Raw genomic sequence first — 21,631 nt, forward strand, 5'->3', positions numbered from 1 at the left:
TGTGCTCTAGTACCTGAACTGCACCCCTGAACCCCAATTTTTCCATTCTTTGGAGGAGGCGTTTGGACCACACCCAACTGTGCTCAGAGTTTACTCCTGGCTCTGTGCTCAGGGCCCACTCCTGGAGGGGCTCGGGGAAGCATACGGGATGCTGGGGATCAAGCTTGGGTCAGCTGCATGCAAGGGAAGCAGCCTAAGGCCGCTACTTTCTCTGCATTTTAGTTTTTTGGTTTGTTTTTTTATTTTTTTGCTTTTTTTGGGTCACACCTGGCGATGCACAGGGGTTACTCCTGGCTTTGCACTCAGGAATCACCCCTGGCGGTGCTCGGGGGACCCTATGGGATGCTGGGAATCGAACCCGGGTCAGCCGCGTGCAAGGCAAACGCCCTCCCCGCTGTGCTATCACTCCAGCCCCTGCATTTTAGTTTCAGAAGCAGTTCTTGGCACTGACCGGTGGTCGCTGCGTGGGTTGTCCTTGTCCCCTTACCTCCTCGGCTTCCTCTCCCGCCACGGCCCACAAGCCCCACGTGGCTGAGGTCGATAAACTCGACAGGCCAAATTGGAGACGTCAGAGAAGCAAGAGAAAAGCCTGCCGCCTCCGAGAGGCGCGATCGAACAGGAGACGCAAGCGGGCCGCCTGTTCTGCTCGCGCGAGCGTCGCCCGTGTCCCTTTTAGCCGCTAATCTTGTTACGGCGCAGCGAGGTTGGATCAAGTTAAAGTGAAATGGCTGTGCTGTGCCGGTTCACGTTTAAGATCCGAGAACCACTGACAACGAGGCGCCTTGTCTCTCCGCACCGCGTGTCTGGCTGGCAGGGAAAAAACCGGCGCCTACGTGCATCGGGGGAGGAATAACGTGGAGACGGGGTCCACACCTGCTTGGTGCAAGGCGTGTCCCGCAGGCGGCAAAACCCAGTTTAAGCCGAGTGCCATTTTGTGTTGTTGAACAGTTTCGTTGATATCGGAGTGGATGTTTTCCCAATACGCAAATCAAGTTTTAAAACCTGAAAAGAAACATGTTTTATTATTTTTAATTTTTTATTTTATAAAGTAGTTCACAATATCTGATTACATTTAATATTCGAACACCAATCCCACCACCATTACATCTTCCCACCACCGTATTTGGATGAGAACCATTTTTTAAAAAAGTGATCCTGGGGGCTGGAGCGATAGCACAGCGGGGAGGGTGTTTGCCTTGCACGCAGCCGACCCGGGTTCGATTCCCAGCATCCCATAGGTCCCCTGAGCACCGCCAGGGGTAGTTCCTGAGTGCAGAGACAGGAGTAACCCCTGAGCATCGCTGGGTATGACCCAAAAAGCAAAAATATATAAATTTAAATAAAATTAAAAAGTGACCCTTGGACCAGGGAAATAGCTCAAAGGCAGAGGTACAGCCTGCAGACACAGGGCCGCAGGCTCAGTCCCCAGCACTCCTGGGTCCTCTGAGCACCTCCGGGCGTGGCCCCCAGCAGCACTGCACTGAGCGACATGGCGTACGGGCTGCCGTCTAGCCCAGCTGGGTATGCCCAGGAGTGAACCCGTGGGCTGTGACCACCGCAGGGCAGCCCCCAACCCATCCGTCCATCACGGTCTTCCTGGTGAAACGCCATCTTTGTCCCAATGGCCCCAGACCCGTGGGTGGCCGACCCGACACAGGGTGGCGCTCTCAGTGTGAACTGTTGAGCTTCCCTCCTTCCCTTCCTGCCCGTGGCATCTCTTTGGCCACGTGCCCATGGCCCTTTGGCTCTGTCAGAACGAGGGGCTGCAGAGACCACCTGGCCCCCTCCAGCTGTGCCTTTCCAAGGCAGGGGGCTGGGGAGCTGAGGACCTGAGCCCACCCACAGACCCCCACTCTGCCCCAGCCCTACCTCCGGGAGCCTGGATCCCCCCGTCAGGCCGTGTGAGCCGCTGACCCAGGCCGAGGGCACTGTTGGACACACTCTCCATAGACAGTTCACCTCACCACAGATGGTTCACTTCACCACAGGTAATTCACGTTCTCCATAGACTATTCATGAAGAATTGTTTCACCATCGATGGTCATGATTTACCACAGACGGTTCACCCCAGTTCATAGAGCTCATATAATTTTTCCCAACATAGGTGTTTTTTGACATAGCTCTTTACTCTTCAAGGCTAGAATCATCTCTTTCACTCTAGGGCATGCTAGTAAGATGAGACCATACACACACACAAACACACACTTACACAGAGAACTCCCTTCACCTTTCCCATATATTCCTAATTCAGGAAATGACATCCCATAACCTTTGCCAAATTCTATTTTCAGAAACAGACCCCGTGTGCCTGCACTAGGGTCGGGCCATCTCCACTGGGCAGGAGCCCGCCGTGAAGGGGCATATGCCACCACACCCCTATACCGCAATTGTTTTAAAAAGACCCTGTATCTCCTGGTGATAACAGAGAAAGTGGAAGAAGGGGTCTTACCTGAAAGGTAAAATTCCATTTACAAAACAGAGCTTTTGCAGGAAAACCCAGCAAAGCTGAACTGAGAAAGTTTTTATTTTATGATTCATCGCCTATTCGATACACTAATTTTAAATTGTCCCTTCAAGCCACAGAGCACTGGAAAATACATATTTAAAGCACATGAAATTGAATCACCTCTAGACAATTATTTTGAGAAGTTAATTCCCGTCTGATTACTAAAAATTAAATCAAGCCCGTCATTTGGATTCCATTTTCCCCCATTATTTTTTGTACATTTATATTAAAAAGCGAGGCTCTCGGTCTCCCTGGCATGCTTGGAGGGCAAAGTGAAGATTGAAGGATCAATTTTTTTAAAAAAATAAAAAAAGAGTCGTTTTTGAAATGTGCACTTAGGCAGTTGAGCATTTACATGAAGTTCTGGGAAGAAAAGAGGCTGGGAAATAATCTCTCAGCCTTGCAAACACCAGGTGAGAACAGAAGTGAAGCAAAGCTGAGGAGACAGGAGCAGAGAGGTTCCCTGCCCTTCCCACTGACAGGTGTAATGCAGCTCAAGCTCGGTCCCATTGTGGTCATCGAGGGGTCCCCAGCAAGTGCACCCATGAAGGGGCGGGCATAACATTTGCACCCGCTTTCCCGGGCCCCTTTCCAGCTCAAGCCAGTTCTTGTAGGCTTGCCAAAAGGGAATCAAAGCTGCAAATGCTTTTGGAAGCTGACCTGTTGCAAGGTCTCTGGAAGAAATCTGGCCATATTTTTTTCCTTGCCTGCCCACCAAATGGACACTTTGCCACCACCGATAAAACAGATGTTTCTGTTCTTCTCAGTCAAATAAACATCTTGAGCAGAAGTAAACATGCAGGGTGTGAGGACAAGGCAAAATAAAGCCCTTTTCAGGGAGCATTGCCAGGGAAGTTAAATTGGAGTTCTGTGTGAAAGTGCTCCAAGAAAACAACAACACAGAAATTCCGGTTGTCCAGCGAACATTTCAATAGAGTTAAAAGGGAAAAAAAATAATGCCATTAATAATTATAGGAAAAGCTCACCTGTCATCTAGATTCTGGAAAGGAAGGGAAGGGAAGGAGAGAGGAGGGGAGGGGAGGAAAGGAAGAAGGAAGGGAGAGTGAGAGTGATACAGAGAGAAAGAGAAAGAGGAGAGAGAGAGAGAGAGAGAGAATAGAGAGAGCACAACTCTAAGCTTGTCTTCCTGCCTAAATGCAGTTAGTTGTTGCCACCAGGCGGAAGTTCATCTCCAAGTTCTACACAGTCTCCGCCACTCCCTGTTGTCTCACACCTGCCCATCTTCATTCATTTATCCATAACCCCTGGACCAGACAGACATTCAAGTCTGAGGCCTTTTCATTGATCACATATCTCATGAAGACTCTGATTGACAAGTCAAGAAACCGGGGCAGACACGCCGTTTGATGGACTCTGAACTGAATTAGATTCTAGTGTCCTGGCTTCTGGATCTTTCTTTTGGAGCTCTGGCATTGCCTACGTTGCTTTGCATGCATGGCTAAGAGTTGAAATTCTTGGCTTAGAAGTGGATGGACGTGGAGAGTATCGTGCTAAGAAGTGAGTCAGAAAGAGAGGGAAAGACATAGGAGGACTGCACTCATTTGTGGAATATAAAGTAACCTAGTATGACACTAACACCCAAGGACAGTAGTAGATACAAGGGCCAGAAAGATCGTTCCGTGGTTTGGAAGCCCGCCTCATAGCAGGGGGAAAAGGCAGTTGAGAAGTAGAAGGGTCAATGATGGTTGGAGGGATTGCTCAGGTTGGGAGATGTGTGCTGAAAGTAGACTAAGGACCAAACAGGATGACCTCTCAGTATCTGTATTGCAAACCATAATGCCCCAAACCATAATGCCCCAAAGTAGAGAGTAAGAAGAAAGATGCCTGCCACAGAGGCAGGTGGTGGGATGGGATGGGGGTGTCGGGAGGGATGCTGGGGACATTGGTCATAGAAAATGCCCACTGGTGGAGGGATGGGTGTTGGATCATTGTATGACTGAAACTCAATCATGAAAGCGTTGTAACTGTGATTCAATTTAAAAAATTGAAAAAATAAATGAAAAAGAGTTGAAACTCTCAAAGTTCTTCCACAGTCAAAGACGAAGGTGTAGTATTAATTTTTTTTCTGTATTGAGAAATGTTTGTTGGCTTCTGGTCTAGCAGAAAAATCTTCTCTCTCCAATTAGAAACCATGATTTAGGGCAATATTGCCAAGCTGGGGTAGGTGAGATCAGCCAGAGAGAGCCAGGGAGACAACACACGAACTTCTAACATCATTTTCATTTCAAGTCAGAAGAAAAAAACCATAAAAATAAATAAATAAAAATTAAAATAAAATAAAATCAGAAGAAAGAGTGAGAGGGAGGGCAGGAGGGAATGAGAGAGAGAGTTGTGTTTTATGGTATATCTCTTACACAAATGTGACCATAAATACATATTTATTTTATATATATTTTTACACTTAATGATAAATTGTGGGCATTTGGTCCGAACATATAATTTCGCTGAAAGAACATAAAAGAACATATAATTCTTTTCCACTGTTGCACAGAAATTTTATACCCTTGTTTAATCAATTTCTACTAGTTTAAGTGAGTTCCAATTTTTTTGCAATTATAATACATTGATGAAGATGCTTAGAGACATTTCTTTGTAGCCTCCATGACTATTTTCCTTAGAAAAACAGATGTTGACTTACTTTCTGTACCAAAAGTTATACACACTTTAGATGTACATAATTATGCATAACTTAAAATACATAATTTTTAGTCACCCCTACATTGTATATACATGTACATATGTATATGCATTTATTATTATTCAATTTCCCTGATATCCATTCAATAATTCATATATCTTCTAATACTTCATAAATGCATACATTTCCTTATAATTTTACCCAAACTATTTTAACATTTCTGATTTTGAATGAGATTAAACTTTTTAAAAGGTGCTTCTACTTCTTGACTTCTTAAATAGGCATCATACACTTGATTCATGTTATGCACAGTTGTCAGTCTTGATAAATGTTTCTCCTCAACTGTCTCTTGTCTTTTTAAGTTGGTCTCTGATATTTGTACTATACAGAAGTTTGCACTTTTTGGTAGTCAAATTTAGCTTGCGTTTCAGTTATACCATGATCGAGTACCCATCCGTCCACCAGTGCCCATTCTCCACCACCAATGGTCCCAGTATCCCCCCACCCCCACCCCATCCACTCACACACCCCTCCTCTGTGGCAGGGCATTCCCTTTTGCTCTCTCTCTCCTTTTGGGTGTTGTGGTTTGCAATAGAGGAACTGAGTGGCCATCGTGTTTGGTCTAGAGTCTACTTTCAGCCCGCATCTCCCATCCCGAGCGGATCCTTCAGACCCCCTTGACTTGGTGTTCCCTTCTCTATTTGGGCTGCCCTTCCCCCCAGCATGTGCGGCCGGCTTCCATGCCACGGAACACACAAACAAACTGGTACTTATCTCGACTATTCTTGGGTGTTAGTCTCCCATTTTCAGCGGTTTTTCATAACAAACAATACAAAATATATTATTTCGGTTCTGCTTTGGGGCAGGGGTTGGAGTTCGGGATGGAAACACCCAAAATACGGTGGTGGGAAGGTTTGTAATGGTGGTGGGATCGGTGTTTGAATATTAAATATAATCAAATATTGTGAACTACTTTATAAAATAGAAAAAGTAAAAACAAGAAACGAAACTAGACACATTTAGAGGGATGGCTAACACTGCTACTGGCTTGAGTAGGAGACAAGCCTGGGGATCATAGGCTAGAGAGGCAGCTCCCCAGGGACTGGGACATCCCCAGAGAGAGGCAGCGCCCCAGGGACTGGGACATCCCCATAGAGAGGCAGTGCCCCAGGGACTGGGACATCCCCAGAGAGAGGCAGTGCCCCAGGGACTGGGACATCCCCAGAGAGAGGCAGTGCCCCACCCGCCTCTGTGGCAGGGCATTCCCTTTCGTCCAGGATACTTTCTTGCACATGATCCTCGGAGACTACTTTATGATTCTCTAGAGAGGAGAAGGATCAGAGATTTCCCAGGTCACATCTACATTTTAATAAGCATTTCCAAATCCTGCCCTTAACAGTCACACCAACTTGAGCTTACAGGATTTTGTAGAAGTCATCAGACTCTCTCAGCCGAGTATTCTGTGGAACAAATGTTAGCTGAGACCTAGACCGAGAGCTGTTGTTCTGTAGCTGTCCTCCCGTCCCTCTGGGGGCAAATAGTATTTCACTGGTCCCCGTCTGCCTAGTGTCAACCTTGACCAAATTCCAAATTCCTATAGTCAGGTACAGGGGACCTATCATTAAATTCTGCTCATAGGACATGATTGTTAGGGGATGTGTTCAATTTCTGGGTAGTTTCCTTACGGACAGGGATGATTCTAGAGCTTTGCCATTTCCTGACCCAAACTTCCTACTGGCTGGAATGCAGATGAGATGCTTGCTTTTGGGCAGCTATTTTGGGCTATAGAATGAAAGCCTTTTGTTGATTGTAGAGCAACAAAGCCAAAGGTCCCTGGTTCCCAGACAGGAGCCACCAAACCAGCCATGCTGGGCTTCTGACTACCTAGACGGAAGTAATAGCATTAAAAATATATGCAATATGCATATTATATAGCACTGTTGTCCCGTCGTTCATCAATTTTGCTCAAGCGTGCACCAGTAACATCTCCATGGTGAGACTTGTTGTTACTTACTGTTTTGGGCATATCAAATATGCCACAGGTAGCTTGCCATGCGGGTGGGATACTCTCGATAGCTTGCCAGGCTCTCAGAGAGGGACAGAGGAATAGAACCTGGGTCAGCTGCGTTCAAGGCAAACACCCTCCCCGCTATGCTATCGCTCCAGCCTGCATATTATATATTTATATTAAATATTGTCTATATACCTGAAAGGTGAGAAAATCAAATCATAGCCATTGGTTGGGGAAGGGGTTGGCAAGGGATGTCTCTCCGTCCCAGAAACCAAGATATGTAAAGAGAGACTCACCTGGCAGACATCAAGTACTCATTTTAAGTTGGGATGACCAGAAAAAGATCATTCTATTGGGTCCTTCCAAAACCCTTCGAGAGGGAGAGTCTGTATGGGGTCTCCGAGGGCCGTTGATGCTCAGATTGTTGGAAATGCTTGTTGTGCGGCTTTGGGGCCCCTGGGGATCTCCCAGCGCTGCTGAAACGGGCAGGCCACGGGGCTACAGGAACTGAGGGGAAATGCGGTCCAAACCAACTGGGGTTTTGGCAATGAAAGCACTTTTGTTCACCAGTTTAGAATTTGTTTAGATTCCACTGTTTTGAAAAATTAAGTGGTTCAGTATTTTAAATTTGTTCCTAAGCCCAGTGTAACGAGTGACCTCTCTCTCCTCAGGTCACTGGAAAGAATTTTCTTGTGTTTGTGGCTAATTCCTCAATGGCAGAGGCCTGGAGAGGGGACAGGAGGGACGCTTAGGTCAAAAAATAAACACAAGAGAAGGATCCTGGATTTCCTGTGGCTCATTCCATTGTCAGTCATCCATGTTGTTACGTATAAGTTGGGGTGGGTTTTGCAGGCAGAATAAGCTATTCGCAAATTTTAAGAAATTCATCTGAATGAATTCCGTTATATATTACCAACCTTGGTTTCTTTTCCCCTGGGGTTTTGTTTTCCTTTCCAATCTATGGTTTGTTTTCTCAGACTAGAATGACCCCAACATTGGTCATTGTTTTTTGAGGAAGTTAATTGATTACTTCTTGATTCCATACACAAGTTTAGTTCATTAAGTGTCTTCAAACATTTTATATTGCATTTCCAAATTTGATAATCTTGGTTTTCTGGGCAAGCATTTCAACTGCCCAACATTTGTACTTAATTCCTATAAACCTGTTAAATCACACTTATATAGCAAATGTTAAATTCTCCTTAGTGTTCCAATGATTGCATGCAACTCAGTAAGGCTTCATTTTAAGATTGCACGTCTAACTGATGATTCGATTGCATTTTTAAATTACAATCAACAAATCAGACTAGCAAATGGTTCTAATTGGCCCGTCTCTTAAACAGGTCTCTTGAAGTAAGTTAATTACTTAAATAGGAACAAATTCCTTTTAAAATTAACAGATGATTTTCAATCCTCTCAAATATTTGCACATTTATTTCTAAATCTGAGATCACTTAACAGAAACTTACTGATAAAACCACATTCCCATTTAGGACACTTATCTAATTAACTCTCAATATTCCTGTGGCTTAAAGATACTCACCTTCCAGGGAGGTGATTATTTTTGGAAGCCAAGCTTTGACCTAAATTTCTTATCCTGACATCTATGGATGGAATTGGAGTAAGGGAAGAGGATTACAACTCAGATGGAAAAAAATAGTCATTTCTATTTCACCACTTCAAATTGGAATTTTTTGTTTCCTTAAGATGGATGAGTAACCAACCATAGTGTTGTAATAGACCTCCTACTCTTTTAGTGGCCACCAGGCGCATTTTAGTTACACATCATATATCTTACAAGTCACTTAAAATATTGTTGCTTCAAAATTATGCTACAGCTTATTGATCCTTGATAACAACTCAAATCAATATGCCCTATTTTAATATTAACATTTATTGAAATGGAACCCAAGTACAATAAGCTACGCATATTGAAGTGTTAAATTGCATCATCTTTGAAATTCACATTCATACTATGAAACTGGACAGGAGCAATAGCACAGTGGGTAGGGCGTTTGCCTTGCATGTGGCCAAATAGGTTCGATTCCTCCGCCCCTCTCGGAGAGCCCGGCAAGCTACCGAGAGTTTCCCGCCCGCACGGCAGAGCCTGGCAAGCTTCCCGTGGTGTATTCGATATGCCAAAAACAGTAACAACAAGCCTCACCATGGAGACGTTACTGGTGCCCGCTCGAGCAGCAGGACGACAGTGTGACAGTGCTACTATGAAACTAGCATTCCATTCAGAAGCTACTTCTCCCTCACCCCCATCAGCTTCCTTCTGTAACCCACTCCTTCTCCCACAGACCTAGCCAGAGGCTACCTAAGTGTTCCTTTCTGTCTCAATGAAATTATTTGGCCCTTTCAAGAATTTTATGTACATGGAATCATGTGCTGTGAGTGTTTGGAGGGAAGTAGGGATCTGGCTTATCCCCTCAACATCATTCATGTACGTAAATTAATTTGTCCTTTCTTCATAGAACCCGAGATCTGGGCAGAGCTTGACTATTCACCTACAGGTTCATAAAAAAAAATACAAAAAAATTGTGCTTGGATTCCTACTCAGCAATTGAAAGGAATAAAGGGAATTTATGATACAACATGAAGTCCAGAGAGATGCCTCACATAGGTGCTAGAGCTTCCAGCTGAGTATGAAAAATGGGAGGGGAGGGGAGGGGAGGGCGTTTGCCTTGCACGCGGCCGACCCGGGTTCGATTCCCAGCATCCCATAGGGTCCCCTGAGCACCGCCAGGAGTAATTCCTGAGTGCATGAGCCAGGAGTAACCCCTGTGCATCGCTGGGTGTGACCCAAGAAGCAAAAAAAAAAAAAATGGAACCAGATGCCAGAGAGAGGGATCTCAATATCCTCCTGGGGATCCACTCAACACTCCCCCCAAGTTCTGGGCACTCCCTTCTCCAGTGGGGTGAGCTGCTTGCTCACAGAGCCGGGGGCCAGTGCTCTGTCTGGGGTCCTGTTCAAGGCCGTGGACAGCTCGCCCTGCACCAGGACAAGACTCTGAATCCTTCATAACATCAAGAGCTTAGTCCCTATTCTCCTCTCCGAATCTTGCGACTGTCTCCTGTTTGACCGTTACTGGAAAGGCCTGGGGCTCGGGTCCCTGACAGCGTGGCCCTCGGGTCACATCGGCTGGGACAGTCCCGGTTTATGCTCTATTATGAGTAACGCCCTTCTGATGCTCACAAGCGCCTTGGAACTGGAGGGACTCCAAGTACCGGGCTTAGGCCCCCCTCCCCCCGCCTCTATGTTGAGGAGGGAAGATCCTTCATGTCTTAGAACTGAGACCTCGGGGCTGGAGCCATAGCACAGCGGGGAGGGCATTTGCCTTGCACGCGGCCAACCCGGGTTCAATTCCCAGCATCCCATAGGGTCCCCTGAGCACCCCCAGGGGTGATTCCTGAGTGCAGAGCCAGGAGTAACCCCTGTGCATTGCCGGGTGTGACCCAAAAACCAAAAATCAAAAAAATTAAAAAAGGACTGAAACCTGGCTGGGTTCTGGAGCTCTCGGGCAATTTCTCCAAGATCGTTTGCTGTAGACAAACCAAAAGCCAGTCAGCTGTGTACTCATCAGAGATCATATAATTAGGTCAAAAACAGGGGGAAAGGGAAGATGCTTAGTTTTAAAAGCCAAATCTGGACTTTCTGGGGGCTTTTGCTCTCTAAGGAAAAGAAAACAAGCAAACAAACAAACTGAGGAAATGGCAGGGCTGGCTGGGCAGGAAACGGTATTGGAGTGAAACAGCGGAAAGGCTCCTCTGGCTTCTGGCAGGTGGCAGGGAAGGACAGTGGGTGTGAGTGTTGCAGCCCACAAGCGGCCAACAGCAACCTCTGTCTCGAACAGGGACCGCAACTTCTCCCGTTTAGCTGCAGCAGCTTCTCTCTCTCCCCCTGCAGATACCCGCCACGCATGACCTGCCTTACATACTTTACTCTCCCCACCCCTCTAGTCTCATTGGTTAAGAACAATCGGTTACACAAAACAGACTTGGGTTAAAACCAATCACATGCCTCTTACTGGCACCCCCACCGCCCCACCCCCAGGTGGTATGGATAGAGACGGCTGCATCCTCCACTTCTCCTGCCAACCATGGCAAGAAGCTAAAGGGTAGAAACTCTTGGGGGTGTGAGTGCCAAGCCAGCATGCCCCCAGCTTGACTGGGCAACCTGGCTGGGAGAGAAGCAAATGGCTCACTTGGGGCACCGTTTGGAAGCTCCCGTGATTAAAGAACCTGCCCGTTGGCCCCCGTCCATCACTCCATGGTCAGTTTAGAAGTCAGGACATCCAGCCCTCCTTCATCTAGCACCGTCTTTGAACTGGTCCCCGAGGGGAGACTGGACCTGACTGCCTGGAGGGTAGTCTGGGCTCTCGTCTCAGAAGCTGAAGGACACGGAGAAGAGAGAACCACAAAGCAAGAGCTTTGACCCAATCTTCCTCAGAAGCGTGGACTTCTTCTTCTTTTTTTTGGGGGGGGGAGTGTTTGGATCACACTCAGCAATGCTCAGGGGTTCCTTCTGGCTCATGCACTCAGAAATTACTCCTAGTGGTGCTTGGGGGACCATATGGGATGCTGGGAATTGAACCCGGGTCGGCCGCGTGCAAGGCAAACGCCCTCCCTGCTGTGTTATTGCTCCGGCCCAGGCATGGACTTCTCGATGCCTCTGTCTCGTCTCTTTCAAGGTGGGTGAGACAGGGCTGTGGAGCGGGATCCTGACTGCGGCCATGGCAACCCCTACAGCCCAGCCCGACCCCGGCCCCCACCATGGGCTTCAGCCCTTCATCTCCCTTCAATGTCAGCCTCATTGCGGCCACAGCTCCTGAGCTCTCACCGTGAATCAGACACTCACAACCCTGTGCCCATGAGGCAATGCTGCCAGCGGGCGAGACAAACCACAGAGACACCCAAGACAGGTCGGATCAACATGTGCTGCTGTGTTGTTCCTGCAGAGAACCGTGTGACCAGGAGGCTGTTCGGGAGACGGGGCTCGGTCAAGGAGATCTCTCTGGGGTGCAGACCAGAGACGTGTTAGGGAAGGGAGGGTGTGGGTAAGGAACAGCATGGGTGGGAGGCCCGGTGGCCCCTTCCCACACGGGCCTCAGGATCTCACCGGGGTTCCTGAAAGGCTGGTGCTCGGCCTGAGAATACACCAGGAGTTCATTTGCTGTTGCTCTCCGTGGGAGAAATAATGATGTGTGACATGGAAATCCAATCCCACCCCAAATTCCCGGAACAAACCCCTTAGAAAGTGCTTCAGGCAGGGCTCTGTCATCACAATGACTAAAACTTTCAGCCCAACGTCGCCACATGTATGGGGACAGGGCCACATCTGGGATGTCTGAAGGCCCCTCTTCCTGAGTGCACTTTTAAAAATGTGACCCCGAGAGGTTGGAGCGATAGGACAGTGGGGAGGCGTTTGACTTGCACGCGGCCAACCTGGGTTCAATCCCCAGCATCCCATATGGTCCCCCGAGTACCGCCAGGAGTAATTTCTGAGTGCAGAGCCAGGAGTAAACCTCTGAACATCACCAGGTATGACCCAAAAAAGCCAAAAAAAAAAAAAAAAGAAAAGAAAAGTGATCCTGAGGTGCTCTCCACAGCAATGGGGATGCTATTTCTCTCTGTATTATTTTGATAGGGATACCGGGAGCTGGAGCGATAGTACAGCAGGCAGGGCACTTGCCTTGCACCAGGCAGACCTGGGTTCCATCCCTGGTACCACATATGATCCCCCGAGTCCCACTAGGAGTGATCCCTGAGCTCAGATCCAGGAGTCAGCCCTGAGCACCACCAGATGTGGCTCAAAAATTATTTTGGTAGGAATGTTACAAAATTGGGGGGGGGGATACGAATATCAATCTGATGGCTAGAGGAAACACGTCTCCTGTGAAGTCTGAGCATTAGGCACTAGACTATCTGTGGACACGTTGTGCACCAGAGAGTTGCTCAAAGTGCACTTAAATTTGTGCTCTTGGGCTAGGGGATATTGAGGTTTTTATAAAGATCCGTTTCCCCTGTACTGTCTCTATCCCTACCCAGTCTGTTTACAATAAAACCCGCCTCAAAGAACCCAGGTGTTTCACACCCACTGTTGTTCGAGGCTCAAGGGTGTGCCTTTGGTGAAGGGGTATTTTATATTTCCTGCGTTGGTCTTCCCACCCAGCCCCAGGCAGGCTGCATGTGTGCCTTTTGGACCCCTCGCTTTCCTAAAGTGCCCCAGGAAGCAGTTACCCTGTGTGACTGTCAGGCCGAGGTCTGGCTTGTTCAAGCCACTCAGTTGGTTTTCTCGCCCAGCACTGGGAATCAGGAACTCAGTTAAGAACTCTGAATCCATGGGTTTGCTCTGGGCTCTGCAGACTTTGGGAATCCTTCCCAGACTCTGCAAGTACCTGCAGGGGTGAGTGATGAGCAGGGGCGGGGGGGCTGGGAGCCCTCCTCTTTCTCTGCCGGAAGGAGCAGCTGTGTGGGCTCCCACTGGCAACAGAAACTAAACCAAGAGCTAACAAATGGGACAACATCCAACCAGAAAGCTTCTACCCGTGAGAGAAATTATCACTGAAACAAAACAGCATCTACTGAATAGGCGAAAATATTTACACATATATACCCAAGACATATATATATATGTGTGTGTGTATATATACATGTATATATACACACACACATATATATAGCACAGCGGTAAGGCGTTCGCCTCTCACGAGGCCGACCTGTGTTCGATTCCTCCGCCCCCCTCGGAGAGCCCGGCAAGCTACCAAGAGTATCTCGCCCACATGGCAGAGCCTGGCAAAGCTACTTGTGGCGTATTGGATATGCCAAAAACAGTAACAATAAGTCTCTCAATGAGAGACATTACTGGTGCCCACTTGAACAAATTTATATAAAATGCATACTTAAATATCCAAGACACAATATATTTGTAGAAAACATATATAAAGCACTCTAAACACTCTATAGAAAACACACACACAAAAATGGGGAGAAAAACTAGCCACTTCTCTAGAGACATACAATAAGCACCCGAAACAACACAAAACAAAACACTCATCTTTACTGATTATCAGGGAAATTCTCACTGTCTGTCACTGTCATTCCATTGTACATCGATTTGCTCAAGTGGGCACCAGTAACGTCTCCACTGTGAGACTTGTTGTTACTGTTTTTTACATAACAAATATGCCATGGGTAGCTTGTCAGACTCTGCTGTGGGGGCAGGATACTCTCGGTAGCTTGCCAGGCTCTCCGAGAGAGACAGAGGAATCGAACCCAGATCGGCTGCATGCAAGGCAAACGCCCTACCCGCTGTGCTATTGCTCCAGCCCATCAGGGAAACAGAAAGTCAAAATTTTGAGTCACCTCACGCTAGGGAGAACAGTCTGTCAAATAGCCTGGAAATGACAAGAGGTAGAGGGATACGGTGAGAGAGGAACACTCATTCACTGTGGGTGGGAGTGCCAAGTGCTCAGGATGTATGGAAAACAGTAAGAAAAGTTCTTAAAAGATTAAAAATAGAATGACCAGGTGATCTAGCAATTCCACTTCTAGACATCTAGCTCCCAAACACAAAACACCATTTCAAAAGAATACACACATATGTGTGCGTGCGTGCACACACACACCACACACACACACACACACACACACACACACTCCCCTATTCTACTTCAAAAGAATATATATACACCCCTACGTTCATCAACAACAGCCAAATCAGTTAACAACCCAAGTGGCCCACAACAGCTACATGGATGAAGAAGTCGTGTTCCACACACACAGCGGAGTACTGCCAGGCTCGAGGAAAGGCAAAGCCTTGCTTTTTGCTACATGCATGGAACGGGACAGCGTGAAGTCAAAGGAGAAAGACAAAATAGAGGATGATGTCACCTGTGTGTAATAGATAAAGAAGCTAAGGAAGAGAACAGTGTTCAGTGAAAAAAAAATCCTTACCCTCTTGCCATAGGGCAGAGAACAGCAGGATAGAAGGGAATAACCACATCAATGGGGTGAGGGAAGACTGGCATTTAGTAGTGGGTGTCTGGAGGGTACCACTATGCCCCCAACACAGAAGCATTTACTCTCCTTCAAATTAATGTTACTCAATCTCGGAAGTTAAAGAGAGTTTGAATCTTGCAGCATTGATCTTATTTTCCTCTGCCAGGAAGCTCTGCGCTCACTCTAGCTCTCTGTCTCTCCGGCAGGGCCAGCCTTCAGGAGTTCCTGCCCAAGTTTTGAATGCAGCTCACTCTTGGCTTTCTTTTCCTTCCCTCCCCATGCTCCTCTTCACCTGCTACTCCTGGGTGACTATTTATTTATTTTTCTTTTTGGGTCACACCCGGCGATGCACAGGGGTTACTCCTGGTTCATGCACTCAGGAATGACTCCTGGTGGTGCTCGGGGGACCCTATGGGATGCTGGGAGTGAAACCTGGGTCGGCTGCATGCAAGGCAAACGCCCTCCCCGCTGTGCTATCACTCCAGCCCCTGGGTGACTATTTTTATTCTGCTGCCACTAGATGTTTCATTTTGTTTTTCCGCTGCCACGAGTCCTTTGTGGAAAGAGTTAAATGAGCGGCTTCTCTTTTCAGCCTGATGCTTTTCCCTGACATCTTCATGGATGGGAAAGGAATGTGCCAGGCAGGATTTAATGTGGAGGATGCATACATCTGTTAGTTGGATACATTGTAAAGTTCCTAATTTTCCAAGCTAAGCTGGTCTGGGGTTTCTTCTTCCGTGCATATTTACTTAAAAGACCCTGAGAGTAAAAAGGTGTCATTTTTCTTTGGGGGGTGGGGATTGCAGGGACACACATCCAGAGATGCTCAGGGTTGACTCCTGATTCTGCACTCAGGAATCACTCCTGGTGGGTCTGAGGGACATACGGGATGCTGGGCTTGAACCTGGGTCAGCTACTCAGCCGCATGCCAGGCAAACGCTCTACTTGCTGTACCATCCCTTTGGCCCTTTCAAAAAGTGTCTTATGGAGCTGGTGAGATGGTGCAGCAGGTATGGCTCTTGCCTTGCACACAGCTGACCTAGGTTCAGTCCCCGGCATCCCAATATAGCTCCCTGAGCAGTCCCAGCAGTGATTCCTGATTCAGAGCCAGGAGGAACCCTGAGAACTCCCTGGTGACTCCCTCCCCCGCCAATCCCCCTCCCCAAAATAACTAAAAAGTACAAGTGTCTTAGGCCAGGGCAGGCACAATGCCAGCAGGCACAATTGACATCTTAGCAGCTCCAGATTTTGTCCAGGGTGAGCTTGCAGGCTCTAAAATGAGGATAAAGGGGCCAGAGTGATAGCACAGCAGGTAGGGCATTTGCCTTGCACTCAATCGACCTGGGTTGGATCCCCGGCATCCGATATGGTCCCCCGAGCACCGCCAGGAGTAACTCCTGAGTGCAGAGCCAGGAGTAAACACCGAGCATCGCAGGGTGTGACCCAAAAAGAAAAAAAAAAAAAGGACAAATATTCTAGAAAAAAGTAAACATACAAACAGAAACACCAGGGGGATAAAAGGGACAGTAACATAGTATCCTTCCCTGGGAAGGTGGCTAAATTAGCTGAGGATCTGTGGTCTTTCCTGAGACCCTAGGACAGCACACGTGCACACTCTCTCCTTGCAGCACAATGGAACCCCCGTGGGGAGTTTATAAAAAAAAATAAATAAATAAGGGTGTGCCCTAACTCAGTGCCTCCCAGAGAGAGGGCCTGATTTAATTGGCCCGGGGTTGGGGGGTGGCCTGGGGAGTTTTTAAAAGCTCCCCTGGAGGTCCTAATGTATGGCTTCAGGGGGCTAAGGACCACTGCCCTCAGAAGGAAAAAATAAAATTAATAAGCACCTGTCGCCTCTTTATCTCTCAGGGGGGCATGGGGTGTGGCTGTGATTTATGAGATAATGGGTCAAGTGCTGGTGAAGGAGTGAAGCAGGTTTGAGAAAGAAACAGATTAACGCTTTGTATTCCATAAGCAATAATCTGGTTCTTCTGTATTCTTGCCTGTGATCTGCAAAAAATAAACATATTTCTCATCCTGACCCAGTACACACACACTCACACACACACACTGCATGCAATTCACTTCAAGCTTTCTCTTTCAATCTATTCCATTCTATTCCTTTAGAAAAAAAAATTTTTTTTTCTGTTTACCACCACTGCTTAAACATTATATTACAGCGCCCGAGCCAAGATAAATTAAACGCCTCTGGAGAGCATTAAGACGCTCAATTTATAATGACTTGGAGCTTTTTGCATAGATGCTATGGGAAGGAGTTGTGTGTACAATAATAATATTTGCTAAGTAATTGCAAGTGCCAGCTACAAACAGAACAAAAGTGTTTTTACAAGTGCGCTCTTAGTGACTTGTCCTCGCAGCACAAAGTGGGTACTGTTATGGTCATTTTAGAGATGGGAACACCAAGGCCAACTATCTCCAGACCTGCTCCTAGAAGGCAAGGGGGCCTGTTCCCCCAGGAACACCAGAGCCTGCTCAGTCGGTGCCCGGGAGAACAGTGTTTTACAATACATTTGCTTCAGTCCGGAGTCTGAGGAGAAGAAGGCAGATGAATTAAGCCCTGGACACCCGAGGTGATACAGGGATAATGAGGCTGGCTACAGCTGCAATTTGGGGGCCCCCTGGTTTCAGGAAAAGAATGCAAAACAATGAGTCCCAAATCAGGAACAAAAGCATTTCTTTGAATTAGGAAACCACAGTAAATTCAGATTTTAAGAGCGGGGGAAGCATAGCACAAACATTACCGAATTCCCAAGTCAACTTTCCTCAGCTGGATCCCAGGAAGCCAATAACCACTCCCTCCTGACCCTACCCAAGGTCAAGTGGTCTTGACTAACTGCAGCCTGAGCATCTTCCATGAGCGAGAGACCAGTGGGGCTGGAGAGGGCGGCCGGGAAGGCAGGGGCCACGGAATGGGGCCTTCCGCAGCGTCCCCGGGACAAAAGCGGATGTGCAGACTCTAGATTCAGTCTCGAGAGCCAGGGCCGGCCAGGCAAGAGGACCTGCCTTTCAGCGCTGTTCTGGTCTCCTTTCGGTTTCAACATGGTCATTCGTCCAGTAAGCATCTGCCTCTGGGTCTCTGAATTATACTCGAGAGGAGATCTGAGGGGTGTGAGTGAGCCTTGGTAGCTGGATTTAGCAAAGCACCCAGTCAGGCTAGGGTTCCAGAGGTCCCGTGTCTGGCTTTGGGCTGAGCATGTGCTTCCTAGGGCACGGGGCACAGGAAAACTAAGCATTTTCGGGTCTGGGAAGGTTGAATCTTTCCAGGTACCCTGCATTTCCTTGAGCTTAACGGATGGGATGTGTGGTGGGCATTCACTGAAAACTCCCAGGCATCCCCAGAAGGGCTCACAAGCATCAGAGAGGAGGTGAGAAGATGTTGCTGCGAGGATTGTTCACTAGAGGATGAAGTCGTTGGGGCGCCTTAACCTGGAGGGGGTTACGGGAGAAGACGTGGGACCAGCCAGTTAAGTGCTTAACACAGAGGCCTCAGTTTCTCCGCCTGTGCAATGGGCTCGTGGAGATCCCTGAGCTCTCCTCCCCCCAGGTGTCGCCAGCAGCGCCCTTTCTCCTAGGAGGGGGTCTTTTCTGCCTCCCCAGCTAAAACCAACCAGCGCGCCCCAGCAGCCTAATCCCGTACCCCCACCCCCAGGAATTCTAAACTTTCTAGAATTGTCTTGATCTTTGATTGTTTGTTTACGGGTCCGGCCTTCGGGGGCTCCCGAGTGAATGTCGGTGGTTCCGGGGAGGGCAGAAAACTAGTCTGTCTTGTTCCCGTTGAATTTCTCAGGAGCAGGAGATGCTCAGGACGTGGAGCATGGGTGAGTGAATGAGTGAGTGAGTGAGTGAGTGAGTGAGTGAGTGAGTGAGTGAGTGAGTGAGTGAGTGAGTGAGTGAGTGAGTGAGTGAGTGAGTGAGTGAGTGAGTGAATGAATGAATGAGTGGCGCGGAGGGGTGGACGTCCCTTCCCGGCAGCCCCGCGGGTCCGGGTTGCAGAGGGGAGGCGGTGCGGGGTGTCTGAGCCGGGTGGGAGGAGGCCGGGACGGGCCAGAGCGAGCGCGCTGCGAGCGGCTGCGGCGCAGAGAGCAGCGCGCCCCGCGCCCCGCGCCCCGCGCCCCGCAGCGCCGCGCCTCGGCGCCCCCACGCGCCCACGCAGCGGCGCGGGGACCGGGCGGGGGCAGAGGGAGGGCCGGGCCGAGGGAGGGGAAGGGGCCGGTCCTGCCCGCGCAGGCGGCGCGGCGGCAGCAGCGTCGGATCCGCGCCCGGCCGCCCCGGGGCCGCCGTCTCCACCGCGCGCGGTGAGTACCGTCCGCCGGGGGTCGTCGCTGGGGGCGGACGCGCGGGGGCTGCCAGGGCGCCGCGGGCACCAGGGCGGCGGCAAAACGAGCCGCCGTCCCGTTCTAGCTCGGAAAAGTCCAGTCCCGGCTCCGGGCCTCAGTTTCCCCACTCCCCCACCCCCACCCCGTGAGCCTGGCCCCGCGCTCCACTTGGGCAGCCCGGCGCGCGCGGGGACAAGTGCATGGAGCGCGGGCTGTGTAGACACGGCTGGGGGGCTCCGTGTCCGCTTCGTTCGATGGCCCGGGTGGTTCGCGCCGACGGGAGCGCCCCTGTCCGGAAACAAACGCACGCCCTCGGCGCTGTTGATGGGGTGACCCAGGGTCCATGATGCTCGGGGGTCCCGGCACGGGTCCCGCCGAGCAGCCCCCCGCCCCGGTGTTGGCCATATTTCTTTGGTGAAGTCCGTCTGCGCTCCGCCAGCTCCGGCCGGGCCCCGGGACTTTGCGCCCGCGCGGGCGCCCGAGGACGCGCGTAACCGAAGCTGAGGAGAGTCGAGGAGTTGCAAAACTTTACATCAGAGGGATGTTTGGTTTTGTCACGGGACAACGTGGAGAATGGAATTGTTTGGTTGTTTGGTTTTTCTTTCTTTCTTTTTTTCTTTCTCTTATTTTATTATTTTTTGCCCACTGATTTGGAAACCAACCAGTACTGGCTTCTCCCGTTTATTTCCTGCCCCCATCTCCCGAATAAGTCGTTTACAAGGAATACAAGACAAGCTTGAGTGGAAAGCGAATCCATGCACCCCAAAGCGTTCAATGCGCGTTTCTCAGCTGTTGAAAGTGTAGCGCTTTGGCCCTGAGGGGTGAGGCCAGGGAGCCTGCACCTTCGGCGTCCACAACCCCTTTTTTAGGAAATCAGATGGAGGCTGCGTTTTTATGGAAACCGTGTTCCTTTCTTTCCCCTTCCCCCGAAATGCACCACAATCTTTAATTCCCCTTCCCCCCCCCTTGTAGTGTTGGGGTATAAATCATTCCCCACAGAAAGCACCGGTTCAATCCCGAGATGCTGGGGTTGTAACAGAGGAGAGCCAGAGGGTTGTGTGCAAGAGCAGGGGGAGGCAGGGTGGTTTGCAAACATCAGGTAAGAATTTGAGGGCTGAATTATGTTTGAGATAGGGAGCGCAAAGGAAATCATAAACAGTCAACACGGCATTTCGAATCAAATCTGTTCGTGCCAGGGGCTCCTGTCTGCCTGAGTGCTTTCTCCCCCACCAGCCTCTACACTGATCTAACTGTAGTTGCGGTGACTTGCCCTCCAGCCCATTTGAAGAGAGAGCAAGAAAGAGAGAAAAAATGACATACATACAGAGAGAAAGAGAGAAAAAGAGAGAGGGAGAGAGAGAAAGAGAGAGAGAGACCTTACAAGCAAAAAGCAAAACAAACTGAGAAAGATAAGTTGGGGGAAGCTTTACCCAAGAAATTTTCCTTCCCTCTCTTTTTCCCTCCTTGTATCTGAAGCACCTTTAAACTGTACTTGCCCCTGGTACTCTCAGAGTAGGAAAAGTTCGTCAATAATTTCTAGAATAGATCATAACGACTTGAGTCTTGCTTTTGACTAAGCATAAAATCGTGGTTATATCCCCAAACTCCTGCCCTTTGGAGGAAACTCAAAATTTTTCTATTTTTGACCGGTGCGGCTCAATCGGGAAGGGCCTGAACTTTTAAAAAAGCAATTTCTAGGTCCAAACATATCGATAGTGGTTACTTCCTCTTCATAACTTTAGCTTCATCATGTTATTGACTATTTTATCTTAAAGGATTTGACATTTTCCCTTCGGCTGGAAACAGTTCACCTAATGTAGTGGCTCTATCTGTCTCTCTAAATGCATCAGTATCTTCCTGAATATTAAATAGCTAATGGAAATACAATTTTTTAAAAAAAAGTGTAGCCCAAATACTTTGTGATTTAAAAGACATGATAAAAGATATCCAGATGTTTTCAGCAGTTGTGTTTTAGGATCTTTTGATTTTTAATGCCCTTTGTGTGAGTATTAAATACTTCGTAAAGAGATAGGATTTGTTGTCTTGTTATAGGATTACCATTTGGCAAAAAAACGCCCAAGACACGCTGTCTCCAATATGTGGCGTTACTTCTGCTT

General features: G+C 48.5%; 1 protein-coding gene across 1 annotated transcript in view; it reads left to right on the plus strand.

Annotated features, from left to right (window-relative positions):
• The first annotated feature begins 19,373 nt into the window (after window positions 1–19,373).
• Window positions 19,374–21,631, plus strand: part of EYA2 (EYA transcriptional coactivator and phosphatase 2) — a 208,295-nt gene continuing 206,037 nt past the window's right edge. Inside the window, exon 1 of the mRNA XM_055140851.1 lies at window positions 19,374–19,493. The gene's annotated coding sequence lies outside the window, so the exon portion shown is untranslated. The remainder of the gene's footprint in view (window positions 19,494–21,631) is intronic.

Source organism: Sorex araneus, chromosome 5 (genome assembly GCF_027595985.1).
Source record: "Sorex araneus isolate mSorAra2 chromosome 5, mSorAra2.pri, whole genome shotgun sequence".
In the NCBI taxonomy this organism is placed as follows: Eukaryota; Metazoa; Chordata; class Mammalia; order Eulipotyphla; family Soricidae; genus Sorex; species Sorex araneus.